This window comes from Hyalella azteca, unplaced genomic scaffold, assembly GCF_000764305.2.
Source record: "Hyalella azteca isolate HAZT.00-mixed unplaced genomic scaffold, Hazt_2.0.2 contig15246, whole genome shotgun sequence".
In the NCBI taxonomy this organism is placed as follows: domain Eukaryota; kingdom Metazoa; phylum Arthropoda; class Malacostraca; order Amphipoda; family Hyalellidae; genus Hyalella; species Hyalella azteca.
The window spans coordinates 1-14,089 of record NW_025945103.1 but is presented as its reverse complement, the minus strand read 5'-3'; positions in this window follow the sequence as shown (position 1 = coordinate 14,089).

Genomic DNA, 14,089 nt, shown 5'->3' with positions numbered 1-14,089 from the left:
CCTACACTTCAGCGCCGACATCGCCATGTTGTGTTATGTTATGTCGTGCCCTGCCGTGTCGTGTCTTGTCGTGTCTTGCCGTGTCATGCCATGTCATGCCATGTCATGCCGTGCCCTGCCGTGCCTCACCGTGCCCTGCCGTGCCCTGCCGTGCCTCGCAGTGCCTTGCCATGCCCTGTCGTGTCGTGTCATTTCGTATCGTGGCGTGTCGTGTAGTGCCGTGTCATGTCATGTCGTGTCGCGTCATTTAACCACCTATTTAGGGTCGTACAAGGTATAGAATCAACCCCATATGGCCATTACCAAATCTTGATGAAATTTTACACATAAGTTGGATCATATTTCAAACTAACCTTGGCAAAATATCTGCTCAATATATGAAAACTTTCAAATTAGTGACCCTCAAATGAGGACTGATAAAAATGTCCCCAATCGCGCAGCAAAATCGCCACCTTCAGGTCGCTGCTGTAGCAGGCCTATGCTAGACAGTGATTTGAAAATAGAGGTGTGTGTTAAACTTGGGCAGGTGCTTCTAAAAAGTTTGTCTCAGTAGTTTATTGTCAATACTTTTTGTGTAGATTAAGGTCAAACTTGCTAGAAAATATGATAAAATTCATATGATCAGTGCCCTGTAATTCACATGAAAATTCACAAATCTCCTTGAAACTTGTCCAGTCTATTGCCAAATTCGATTACATTGTACACAAAAAACTATTGACTGATAATTCATTCCTGTTTTTCCATGAAAATTATCTGAACTTGCTATAAGAAGCATAAGAGCCATTAGCAACTAAATTTGTACACCAAACTAATAAGTTGCAGAATATCAATTATATGGAAACGGCATTCAATAGAAAGAATTAATGCTGTACTATAACATATGTTATCCGACCATCAACACGGTGGCTGCCATCAACACGGTAGCGACCGTCAACACGGTAGCGACAATCAACACGGTAGCGAACATCAACACGGTAGCGACAATCAACACGGTAGCGACAATCAACACGGTAGCGAACATCAACACGATAGCGACCATCAACACGGTATAGCGAACATCAACACGGTAGCGAACATCAACACGGTATAGCGAACATCAACACGGTATAGCGAACATCAACACCGTATAGCGCCCATCAACACGGTAGCGGCCATCAACATGGTAGCAACCATCAACACAGTTTAGCAACCATCAACACGGTTAGCGATTATCAACACGGTAGCGGTCATCAACACGGTAGCGACCATCAACACGGTATAGCGACCATCAACATGGTAGCGACCATCAACACGGTAGCGACCATCAACACGGTAGTGACCATCAACACGGTAGTGACCATCACCACGGAAGCAACTATCAACACGCTAGCGTCACGGGAGCGACCATCAACACGGTAGCGACCATCAACACGGTAGCGACCATCAACACGGTAGCGACCATCAACACGGTAGCGACCATCAACACGGTAGCCACCATCAACACGGTAGCGACCATCAACACTGTAGCGACCATCAACACGGTAGCGATCATCTACACCAGTGGTTCCCAAAGTGGGCGGTACCGCCCCACTAGAGGCGCTGGAACGTTCTTGGGGGCGGTGAGGAAGAAGGGGGCGCTAGGGGGGTGGCAGTCCGAAGTAGAAGTCTGAAGATCGAATATTTGTTTGACGATTTGTACACAACACGTTCAGCACACGGCTCCCAGCGATGGGTTTTTCCACCCACATCTGGGTATTTTGAAACTCTTCTGGGTTTCTAGTGTAAGTTTTCGAATATATTCAAAATATGGGTTTTTCATTAATCACACTCTAAATAGAATACTTAAGAAAAGATCGCTTTCCATGCGCTAGAGTTAAGCGCGCCTAATACAATATTGCACACACCGAAGGAAAAAGAATGTGTTAAAATATTTAACGAGAGTATCATATGAGGATCAAACGAGTATGAACCGAGTTTATTACCGTTTCTGGCGCTGCAAGTCCATGTCGCGCCACTGGGCGCTGTGTCTCAGGCCTCAGTTCAATGTTGTCTCTGTGATGCGGCGTGCATATACGCCGGACACTAAGATAGAGCGTCAGTTCATTGATTTTCCATTACTGGTAAAAATTTTGACCAATAATCTCGGTAGAGCGCACCATGTTGTGTTGAGCTGCTTAGGGTGGTGTATGTGTTTGTTTCCTGATGTGTCTATGGGGGAGGGGAGGGCGCAAGGAATTCACTGGGGAGCCAAAGGGGCGCCAGCCCGCAAAAAATTTGGGAACTACTGACGTAAAGAATCTCCAACACGTGGAGTACGAAGAGGGTCTCCAACACGTGAGGCACGTAAAGGATCTCCAACTCGTGGGGGACGTGAAGGATCTCCAACACGTGGAGCACGTAGAGGATCTCCAACACGAGGAGCACGTAAAGGATCTCCAACACGTGGAGCCCGTAAAGGATGTCCAATGCGTGAAGCACATGGGGATCTTAAGCTCTTGATACCTGGATACTGACTCCATCGCGTGGAACACGTGTAGAACCTAGAGAGCCGGACAAATAGCACCTACTGATGCATTGAGGATATGGCTATACGAGAAGCAGGCTGCATGTATCAAACGCTTATGTTAGTTGGACAACGGAACAATTGGATTGCTCAAGTAAAAACACTCCAATCAATCGACAAAAGATGCTGTGCCATGTAATTTTATACTCCATGGCCAGTATATAACTTGGAAGAACAATAAGTCTAAAGTGAAAATGTAGCCGGATATTATGATAAATATTTCTTTCTTCAGCCAAAATTATTAACATTTCCGCTGATCTCAATTCCTTATTGCATCACGTAGATTGTTGATCCCCTTATTACAATTGTTCTTCTTTCTATTTGATGATAAAGTATAATCCAAGCTTGAAAATTTATTTGATTTATTTATTTTTATTTGAAAATATAAAAACCAAACATAAGTAGAGCAAATCATTTTTAGCGCATTTTCTCATTTATGGAAAAAATGCACTATTGTGCTCGCCATGTCCGTCCGTCCGTCCGTCTGTCCGTCCGTGACTTCACGTTTTCGTCGACGAGAAAATGCGCTCTCTGTCACTCACTGCAGTGAGTACTGAGTTATATTTTTTTGATTATTGCATAAACCTTCGCATTTTTTTGTAGCGATATGTTTTAATAACAGGATGCCTATTTGTTCGCAATCTTTCATAGTTTCTTCATTCGCTGACTTTTGTTTTCTTTTCCTCTAGAAAATTCGTCACCAATGTTCGACTCTTCTACTCTACTCATCCATATTGAAATTTAGTACAGTTGGAAAGAAACGAAAATAACCTCTACAGCAAAATGATCTCTAATACCAGTCATCGTAATAAATAGAAATAACTATATTTACCATATATAAATAAGTCACTATTGCACTGGGATTTAGTGTCTCTCTTTATTTCTCAAATAGGACCTTGTTGACATGGTCGACTACGCCCAATTGTCAGTAGTAATTCGGTGGTTTAGAATGCATATGAAACTAGGATATTTCAGACCGAGGTGGAAGGTTAAGTTACGGCTGAGAGATGCTGCATGATCTAGCAACTGGGCATAAATTCTTTATAAATCCTACCTAATAATTGAGCCGAGTTATAGCGCAGTGTATGGCAATGCAATATGCGTGTCAAATAAGAAATAAACTCGAACATATTTAGTTTCTAACATGAAACCATAACATTCCTAGTGTCAGGCTTCAATAATCACGCGAACTTTAGGAAATATAAATAGGTGTCAATAAGTCATTTTTATTGATAATCACAGTGCTCATTGTATATTATAAATAAATTTCACACAAGAATAATATAAATTGTTGAATTCTAAGATAAGTTCGGTCCAACAGAGTTCTGACATGCACACGGGTCCAAAATATTGCAGAATCATCCATACTACTGTGTATGCCGCACCAAAGCTACAAAATGTAAACTTTTTGAGAAGAACGTTGCTCCATCTCCAATATTTAGATTATAGTAAAGTACGAGTGCTGATATTCCTCAGAGCAGTGGAATTGTTTCGACGGTGACAGGACAGGGCCTGGAGGCGAGCAGGTGCATGAGACTGCCGGACTGTCAGGCCCCGCGCGAGGCATGTAGAATTGGACGCCGAGGCTCTACGGGTAATGCTGCCGATAGAATGATTAACCTTCTTATCATAATAATAAACAGGCTAATGTGAACGATTAGAGATAATCTTTCATTCATGATTCTATAACCTCATAGCTCCAGAGTATCCTCATAATTATGTATTATTATGCGATACTGAAGGTTGAGAATAACGCAAATACCGACATTCTTCTGCGTCATGCCGATAACGTTATATCGAATTCCTTCGTTCGGACACAACACTGTCACTGATAAGAAGTCGCATTGTCAGAACCCAGCTACATCGTTGGAAATCTTTCAGCAAGTCATTGATTAGGCTTTAGAAATACTGCTACTAGTGGACGTGACTTCTGAATATTTCATCCTGCTTGTCATTAGCTATTATCGCAAAGGTTGTCATGAAAGCCGAGGCTCGCGTTTCTCAGCAAATGGCGCATGAGATCCCGCTGCGTGACCTCGAGCGTGGGAGCGCCCACATGTTGTGCCTTCATGAGAAGTTATTTAGAACTTCGTCCGAGACACATTCTTATTCCATGGGAGTAATCATCAAAATAATGTTGTTCCTAACCGAGTTGCAAGCTTGTTGACTTACCCTTGCTATTTTTCTATGTCTATCTCTTGCCTACATTGCGGCTTTCCTTTGAGATTTTGTCGGGCTCTATGCTCGCATGCATCAAACCTTTAATCAGCTTTTAAAAATGGGCTGATTCACTAATTAACAATAAAATTACATGTATCATTTCTGCGGTACGCGGGCAGCCCCATCCTTTAGATGACGTCTAATACAACCTAAATAAGGGAGCCGATTTCATGGGGAATGAATTCAAGGACAACACCGACGCTGGGTCCTTAGTTAACTTGGACATGAATGTCTCCTCCTTGATCATCAGCAGGCAATCTCCTTGGCAATCTCTACTGGAGTGCTTGTACGATTACTGAGTCAGCTGTCGTCTTTGGGTTGCAAATAAGTTCATTCTTTCCTACAAAATCATTTGAGATAATGTAGCTAAGATATTTAATTTAATTATTGATTCTCGATATGAATGCTCTCTAAATTAAAGTTCTCGACCATGAGGTGCATCATGCGACTTTGGTACGTGGTGCGTATCCTCGATAAGGTCAAGCTACGTAAAACATGACTAATAGAGCGAAAATTTGTGCCGCGTATTGCGAGAATTCGAGCCTCGTCAATCAAGATAACGTGCTTCGTAAGGCGAGAATCTTCTTGGCAATACATATAATTTTATTGCTTTAGAACGAAACAATTCCTTCAATTGCTCCATAACAAAACATTTTCTCCTTCAATTGCTTGATCACAAAGCATTTTCTCCTTTTATTGCTTCATAACGGAACATCTTATTTTACTTCATAGTTAAACATTTTCTCCTTCGTTTGCTTCATAATGAAATATCTTCTCCTTCTATCGCTTTATAACGAAATATGATCTTCTCCCTCTTTTTCTTCATAACGAAACATCTTCTCTTTCTATTGCTTCATAACGAAAGATCTTCTCCTTCTTTTGCTTCATAACGAAACATCTTCTTCTATTGCTTCATAACGAAACATCTTCTTCTATTGCTTCATAACGAAACATCTTCTCTTTCTATTGCTTCATAACGAAAGATCTTCTCCTTCTTTTGCTTCATAACGAAACATCTTCTCCTTCTATTGCTTCATAACGAAACATCTTCTCCTTCTATTATTGCTTCATAACGAAACATCTTCTCCTTCTATTGCTTGAAAGCGAAACATTTTTTTTATCTAGCAGAGGCACGCAGTTCACCGGCACCTCATTGTGCGTGTATCAGTTCTACGTCAGCGGGGGTGAGGGCATCTTCCTCCACCACAAAAACATCGCTACGGTGAGGGATACATCCGACGGTCTAAGTTTGCTTTGTGTTGTGTGAGTCACAGATCAGAGGGGACCCTCCTGCTGACGCTGGCTGTCATATGTAATTTTTTACCTCAGAGTAGTGAACAAACATTCTTTCCTTCCAATCATTGAATTTCATTAGGCATGTACTCAGCTGCAACCAAAATATTGGGAACGGAAACAAACTTGACCATAACGGAGCGATATTATTACTTTGAAGCGATAACCGAATACAAAGAAAATTGTGTAGAGATACTGATAGTGTTAGGATATGGAAATGATGCACAAAATTAAAAAGATTAAAACTATAAAATGAAACAATATAATTTTAAAGGTGTGCGCATGGGCTAAAAAATCTTTGTATTACTAACCGATTTTTCTGAAACCTCATACGACATTTTTAAACAAATTTAAAATACGAATTCAAGAACTCTTTCTTCGTGTAAATTTTTTCAGATAATGGAAAATATGGAATACATAGAAAACGGAAAAAGAGTAAGTCACTGTTACATTATGCAGTCTGGCAGTCTTTACTACAATGTGCAGTCTGGCAGTCTTTGCTACAATATGGAGTCTGGCAGTCACTGCTACAATATGGAGTCTGGCAGTCACTGCTACAATATGGAGTCTGGCAGTCACTGCTACAATATGCAGTCTGGCAGTCACTGCTACAATATGCAGTCTGGCAGTCACTGCTACAATATGCAGTCTGGCAGTCACTGCTACAATATGCAGTCTGGCAGTCACTGCTACAATATGCAGTCTGGCAGTCACTGCTACAATATGCAGTCTGGCAGTCACTGCTACAATATGCAGTCTGGCAGTCACTGCTACAATATGCAGTCTGACAGGCACTGCTACAATATGCAGTCTGGCAGTCACTGCTACAATATGCAGTCTGGCAGTCACTGCTACAATATGCAGTCTGACAGGCACTGCTACAATATGCAGTCTGGCAGTCACTGCTACAATATGCAGTCTGGCAGTCACTGCTACAATATGCAGTCTGACAGGCACTGCTACAATATGCAGTCTGGCAGTCACTGCTACAATATGCAGTCTGGCAGTCACTGCTACAATATGCAGTCTGACAGGCACTGCTACAATATGCAGTCTGACAGGCACTGCTACAATATGGAGTCTGGCAGTCACTGCTATAATATGCAGTCTGGCAGGCGACAGACTGCAATTCAGCAGTCTGTCGCCTAATTTTCATGCTGACAGCTTACAAGGCGATAAAGAGCGTTGATAAATGCATAAAACTAAGCGAAACGTTCTGGAGCGTGCTTGCTATTCGACTATAGTACGCAACTAAATTCTTTATTTTCTTTATCTTTTAATTCAATAATGTGGTAGGGAGCATGATTATAGCAACGCAATCTAATAAAAAATGAGATAGAATGTGAGATCACAAAGAGCAACGGATTTGATCATGAGCATTAGAAATGCAGAAAAGTCCAAGGAATTTACCCCCGATATTTAACTATCAAAAATGACCACCCATGGGCTACATACACTTTCTAGCCTTTCAAGGTTGTAGATTTTTATTAAATAAGATTTTGCTCGCAATATTTGATACTCTCTGAAAGTGATAATCTCACTTTATTTTCTGGATACAACAGGGTTCTTGCATACCTACAAGATTTACGCATAGTTCTCTGGTAAACAATTGGTTCTACCTTCTCGTGCAGCGCATGCAGGGTTCTTATCTCATTTTATTTGCTCGTCAACACCACTGTTCCCAGTGAGTGCATTTGAGTGCCTTGACAGGCAACTAGTCTTTAATAATAGCAAGTAGTTTTTGTTCCTCAGTAGTTAAATTAATTTGATTACTTGTTTCTGGAGTGTCGCTTGTTTCAATGCGTCTTGCGTTCTTTCCTGTATTACTGCTCATTTTTATCAGTATTTCGGTCTTACAGGCCTCTTGACAGCACTACTGTGGATAATCTCCGCCTGCCTTCCCTCTTTTTAGTTAGATGACCCCGTGTAAGCAAGGGCGGCCCTCATATATATGACCGCCCTCACCTCTTTTGCGGCTACGCTCCTAATTCTTCCACCAGAGGCACCTGCACCTCTGTGCGTGCGTGACAACCGAGGACACAAACAACACTGACGTCATCTTCGTGGCAATAAATAGACCGGGCCTTGAAGAACATATATGAAAATGTAGGGTTATTGTGAAAATTACTGAGCTGAGTTGGCATACGATGACTTCAGAATTGTTATCTTTTGATAAATTGCATAGTATTATATTACGAATTGCCAGCATGGGGTGAAATATGATGTTTAGAAGTGTCTCCTCACCAAGCCGAAAATAAATAAATGAATGGTATCCAATTACGAACGGCTGGCATGTGGTAGAAGATAATGAAAGATTTTAAATCGGAGATGTAGCACTCAACAACTATCGACACCGGTATTACGTACTTTTTGAATATTTTCATTCTCGAGATGAAGTTGCCTACATCAATAACTATTCTTGCTTGTTGAATTCCGTGCCTTGTGAAGGTAATGGCTCGTGCTGTATTTTTTTGTATTAGATGTATAATCGAGTAATTTGAATTTGACCATCAAACATTTTGATTCAATTTGTCAACGCCCAAATCAATCAATCAGCGCCCAAATTTATTGATCACTATTTTTTGACAATTTCTCGATTTGCTATTAATGTGTGGATAAACATGCCAAATGAAAAGCGGCCATAGCCTATTCTTACCTTGATTCAGAAATTTATTTAAAGAGCTTGTACCGTATTGCCTTGACAGGTAGGAAGGTTGAAGTAACTCTGAACTTGCGTTGATATTGGTTCCTCGTACATGTTTCGATTTGAATCTAAGAGTCTTCTTTTCCTGCATCGAAACATAATATGATTTTGCCTACTTCAGTTAATCGGGTTTTGCGGATATTGTGGTTAAGGAAAGAGAAAGCTCATTGTTTGACTTCGTTTAAATGACTTATGATTGAAGACTTCTGCATTATGTTTATCCGATTTATACGTTTTGCTCTGCCATTGTCATTATTGATATTCATTGTCTTAACATGCTAATGAGTTGTCGTCAGAAATATTTGTACTAGAATATAGAATAATGTTCATAAATGCGTTTTGCAGACTATTAAGAGTGTGAATGATGCACAGAGCATAAAGCCAATAGCATCATACCCTAAACTGTGTTTCTGCCAATTTATCTTTCTTGTCATGTATATATGTTCTAATTGTAAATGTGTAAAAGATTTTTCAAAAAGAAAACATAAATTACGTGGACAGAATTTTTTAGTTATCCCCAAAAGAATATAAAATGAGCCTGAAAAGAGCAGGTATAGGGCAGCGTATACAGTATATATGGGGCGCCTCGGCAGGAAGTGAGCCGGAGCACGACAGGAATGATCCATTAAAACCGGACGTAAGCGCCCAAATATGGCCGTACGCATACCCGTTTGAACCCCTTAATAAGCGGTCATGCTTGTTGGTTCCCTGCTCCTCTCCTGCTTCTATCATGCTCTTGGTTCGGCGCCAGCACAGTTCATACACTTATTCTAATTTTGACCGGGATGTGAAGTCGCAAGCAATAGGTAGCAGTTTAACAAGGTGTGATGATATCTGGTTCAGGTGATAGATGAAAAGTTTCTATATTTACTCAAGAATCCCAACAGTTTAGAATCGCGATCATAACTAGACTAATGAACAACAGAGACTAGAGGGAATTCTCTTTGTTATGCCGAGATAAATAAACGACACAATAAATACACGTTGAAATGAACAATACAGAAAGATAATTCAACCATCCAAAATACAATAATTCATAGATACTTATTGAAGAGCACTAATCCAAATTCACTCGTACCTGAGAATAGCGTATTGCAGTCTATAATAGCTCAGTCAGCCAGCAGGGACACCGGAGACAAAGTGCTCTAACTTGACTGGCTAGGCCTTACAACAGGTACTATTCCGCGCAGTGGTGCGGATAACCTTCTTACACAAGGGAGCACGTTCATCTGACAGGTTTTCCTTCCATAGTGGCAGATTTCTCTTGCATGACTCGCTTGCACACAATCCACTATCAAGACAACCATCACTAACAGCGCATTAAAATTTCAGCGATAATTAATTTAAATCTGAAACTGTTAGTGAAGAGCATAAGCGCAGAAAAAGTTAATTTTCATATCTAAACTTACTGGGGGAACTGCGGCGGCGTCAGGACGCCGCCTTCATAGAATACCTGCAGGATGCAAGGCAGGTTCAGGGGGAATGCGCCCCTAGTTCCTGCAGAGGAAGGGGGGCAAAGTCCGGACAAGCGGTGACATGAGGAAAACACCCTCTGCAGTGAGTCTTGAGTTCTAATAAGAGAATATGAGCTCTGATTAGAGCAGATGACTTTGAACTGCAATAGATGAGTCCTAATTAGAGCAGATACGTGCGAAAAACAGCAGATGAATTCTGATTAGAGCAGATGAGTTCGAACTACAACAAATGAGTTTTGGTTAGAGCAGATGAGTTCTCATTAGAGCAGATGAGTTCGAACAACAGCAGATGAATTCCGATTAGGGCAGATGAGTTTGAACTACAACAGATGAGTTCTAATTCGAGCAGATGAGTTCGAACTACAGTGGATAAGTTCCAATAAAAGCAGATGAGTACGAACATCAACAGATGAGTACTTATTGCAGCAGATGAGTTCGAACTACTGCAGATGAGTTCTGATTAGAGCAGATGAATTCTCATTAGAGCAGAGAAGTTCAAACAACAGAAGATGAATTCTAATTAGAGCAGATGAGTTCGAACTACAGCGGATGAATTCTAATTAGAACAGATGAGTTCGAATAACAGCAGATGAATTAGAAATCAGAGCAGATGAGTACTAATTAGAGCAGATGAGCTCGAACTACATCAGATAAGTTCTAGTTAAAGCAGATGAGTTCGAACTACAACGGTTGAGTTATAATTAGAGCAGTTGAATTTTGATTAGAGCAGAAGGGTTCGAAATACTACTGGTGAGTTCTGATTAGATTAGATGAGTTTGAACTAAAACCGATGAGTTTTAATTAGAGCAGATGAGCTCGAACTACAGCAAATGTTCTAATCATAGTAAAGATACTGGATGTGTTTAAATAAACCTTCATACAAATTTATGTTCAATTAGCCAGCTAATTTACATGCCAACATTTCCCCGGTTTGACCGTTAAAATATAGCCTGAGAGCTGTTAACCATTATATCCGCTTCAGGTTACATGCAATCAATCCTGCCCCAAACCACCAGCCAACGTTCCCAGTCCACGGTAATAAGTGTCCCATCATACCTCATTAAGTATCTCAGTCTATACGTAACTTTGCATCAAATACAAAACGAAGTTTTACGCAAAATAATTTTAACTGGATCTGTGTCCCAGTTCACGTGTCTGCTCTTGATACTAGTTCCATGCCGCGCTTTATCACAATAATTGTCTTTATATTACCCCTACACTTGCCAAGTTTCACCGTACACCTGCCCAATTTCTTTTTTATGGGCCCAGTTTCCCCATACACGTAGCAGTTTCCCGTTTACGTGCTCATTTTCTCGGTACACACGCCCTGTTTTCCATTCACGTGCCTAGTTTACCCCGTACACATGCCCATGTTCCCGTACACGTGCCCAGTTTCCTCTTTATGTGCCCATGTTCCCATACACGTGCCCAGTTCCCCCTGTACGTGCCCAGTTTGCCCGTGAACGAGCCCAGTTTTCCCTTCACGTTCCAGTTTCTACGTACACATGCATAGATTTCCCGTGCACAAGCCCAGTTTCCCCTACATGCCTCCAGTTGCCCGTTACACGCACTCAGTTTCCCCGTACGCGTGCCCACTTTCTATTTTATGTGCCCAGTTTCCCCTTCACCTGCCTAGTTCCCCTTCACGTGCCAAGTTTCCCCGTACACGTGCCAAGTTTCCCCTTCTCGTGCCCAGTTTCACCTTCACGTGCCCAGTTTCACCTTCACGTGCCCAGTTTCCCCTTCATGGGCCCAGTTTCCTCTTCACGAGCGCAATTTCCCTGTACAAGTGCACAGTTTCCCCTTGCGGTGCCCAATTTCGTCGTACGCGTGCCAAATTTCCCCGTACACGTGCCCAGTTTCCCCTTCACGTGCACAGTTTCCCCGCCCGTACAAGTGTCCAGCTTCCCCTTCACGTGCACAGTTTCCCCGTACCCGTGCCCAGTTCAACTGCTTAATTGCTTAGACAATACTGACATCAGCAATGTCATCCTCGCTAGCGCCAGTGCGACGAGCGTCTGGAGACTCGCATATTATTTATTATCTATTCTATTATTATCTTCCATATTATACAGCCTACCAAGAGTATAACGTGGAAATAACGTTCATTAAACGTTTTCCCAATGACATCGACTTGTAATCAACGTCATTTGTCTGGATGGAAGTTATTATTGTAGATGTATCTAACTTATTTAGAGTAATGGCCTGAAAATATTATGAGTTGTAGTTTTTATGACTAACTTGTACTCAATACTCAATATGACTAACTTATACACAAATATAACTCAACTGAGAATTATATTCTTATTGTATATTCTTATTGCATAACTTAATAAATTTATTAAAATTTCAGTACAATATATATGTGGCAGTAAATGACGAGAGTTAACGTAAATTAATGAAACTGGCTGATGAATATTCAGTTATTGCAACACTTACTTCGAGAGAAGAAAGGCATGATTACACGTAGCGCCGCACTCAAAAGGATTGTAGATCAGCGTTCGGAGAGAAGTAACTGCCAGAAGTATAGGAATACGATCTAAATTATTTTAATCCATTATTCATCGTACCAATAGCTTAATTCTCATACGAGTAGTAAAGAAATATTGTCTATGATATATGATCACCAGTAATTAAACATTTTACTTTCATTTTTTTAATTGTGTAATCAGTTATGTTATAGATTAGATAGACCGCTGAGTGCACGGCCGCGTGGGCACGAAAATCATCAGTTTGGTTCTAGAAGCTGGCTGGATCGCTTACGTTCTTCTTGAAACTCTAAATTATATTGCTCAAGTTTGTTGTTTTGACATCTACCATATTGTTGGAAAAACTTTCTATTGTATCGAAGATAATGTCACCCGTGTGTAAGTGACTTTATTGTAAATATGTTAGTGACATTTTTGTATGTTAGTGACGTTAGTGTGTGTAAGTGACGTTAGTGTTAGTGTTTAAGTGGTGATAGCGTGTGTAAGGTAACTGCCGGCACAATTTCTGTATGGATTTTCTCGGACTTGATAATTCACAACGTCATGATTCAAATTCTGTTTCTCCTATGGAACCTGAATTTATTTTCTTGCAGCAATTTTACAACTTAAATAAAAAAATTTCAACAACGCAAGGACGTTTTTTTCGCAAAAAATAAAGTACCTCTCAAAGTTTCAATGCCTTTAGAGATCAGAATTCCGTTAAAGATTAAAATGAGCTCCAAACTGCAGAACTGAACAGGAGTCGTCCAGCTTGCCAGTCTTGCACTGAAACGACATCGTCCCGCACACCACGGCATCTCAACCAAACAGTCTCCCGCCCAATGGGTATTGCATGTTCACGTGAATTATCTATATATTCTTAAAAAACGTAAATGATGCTTGTATTGTAAGCGAACGCTTGCTGCCTCTAGGTTTAAATAAGCATAAATGCATCGTTATCGACGCTCACCCAAAATTCAAATTTTCATTTTGACAATTATAATGAAATGAATATTTGTTTATACTCAGATTAAAAATGTTACTTTATCCTTACAATTTTTGCAGCGTTATTATCTGTATAATAACCATAATTCCCTCTCACAATGCTCCCACTTCTTATTACCTCATATTTCCCCTCACAATGTTCCCACTTCTCATTATCTCAGATTTCCCCTCACAATGTCCCAATTTTTATCCCCCCAATTATCACCATTATTCCCCCCGTCAGCCTCGCTGCTGTCGCACCGCCTGAAGCTCCTGACACTGGCGGGGCTGGCGGTGCTGACGTCGGCCGCGTACTACGCCGGTAAACTGGGCACGTGTACGGGGAACTGGGCACGTGTACGGGAGAACTGGGCACGTGTACGGGAGAACTGGGCACGTGTAC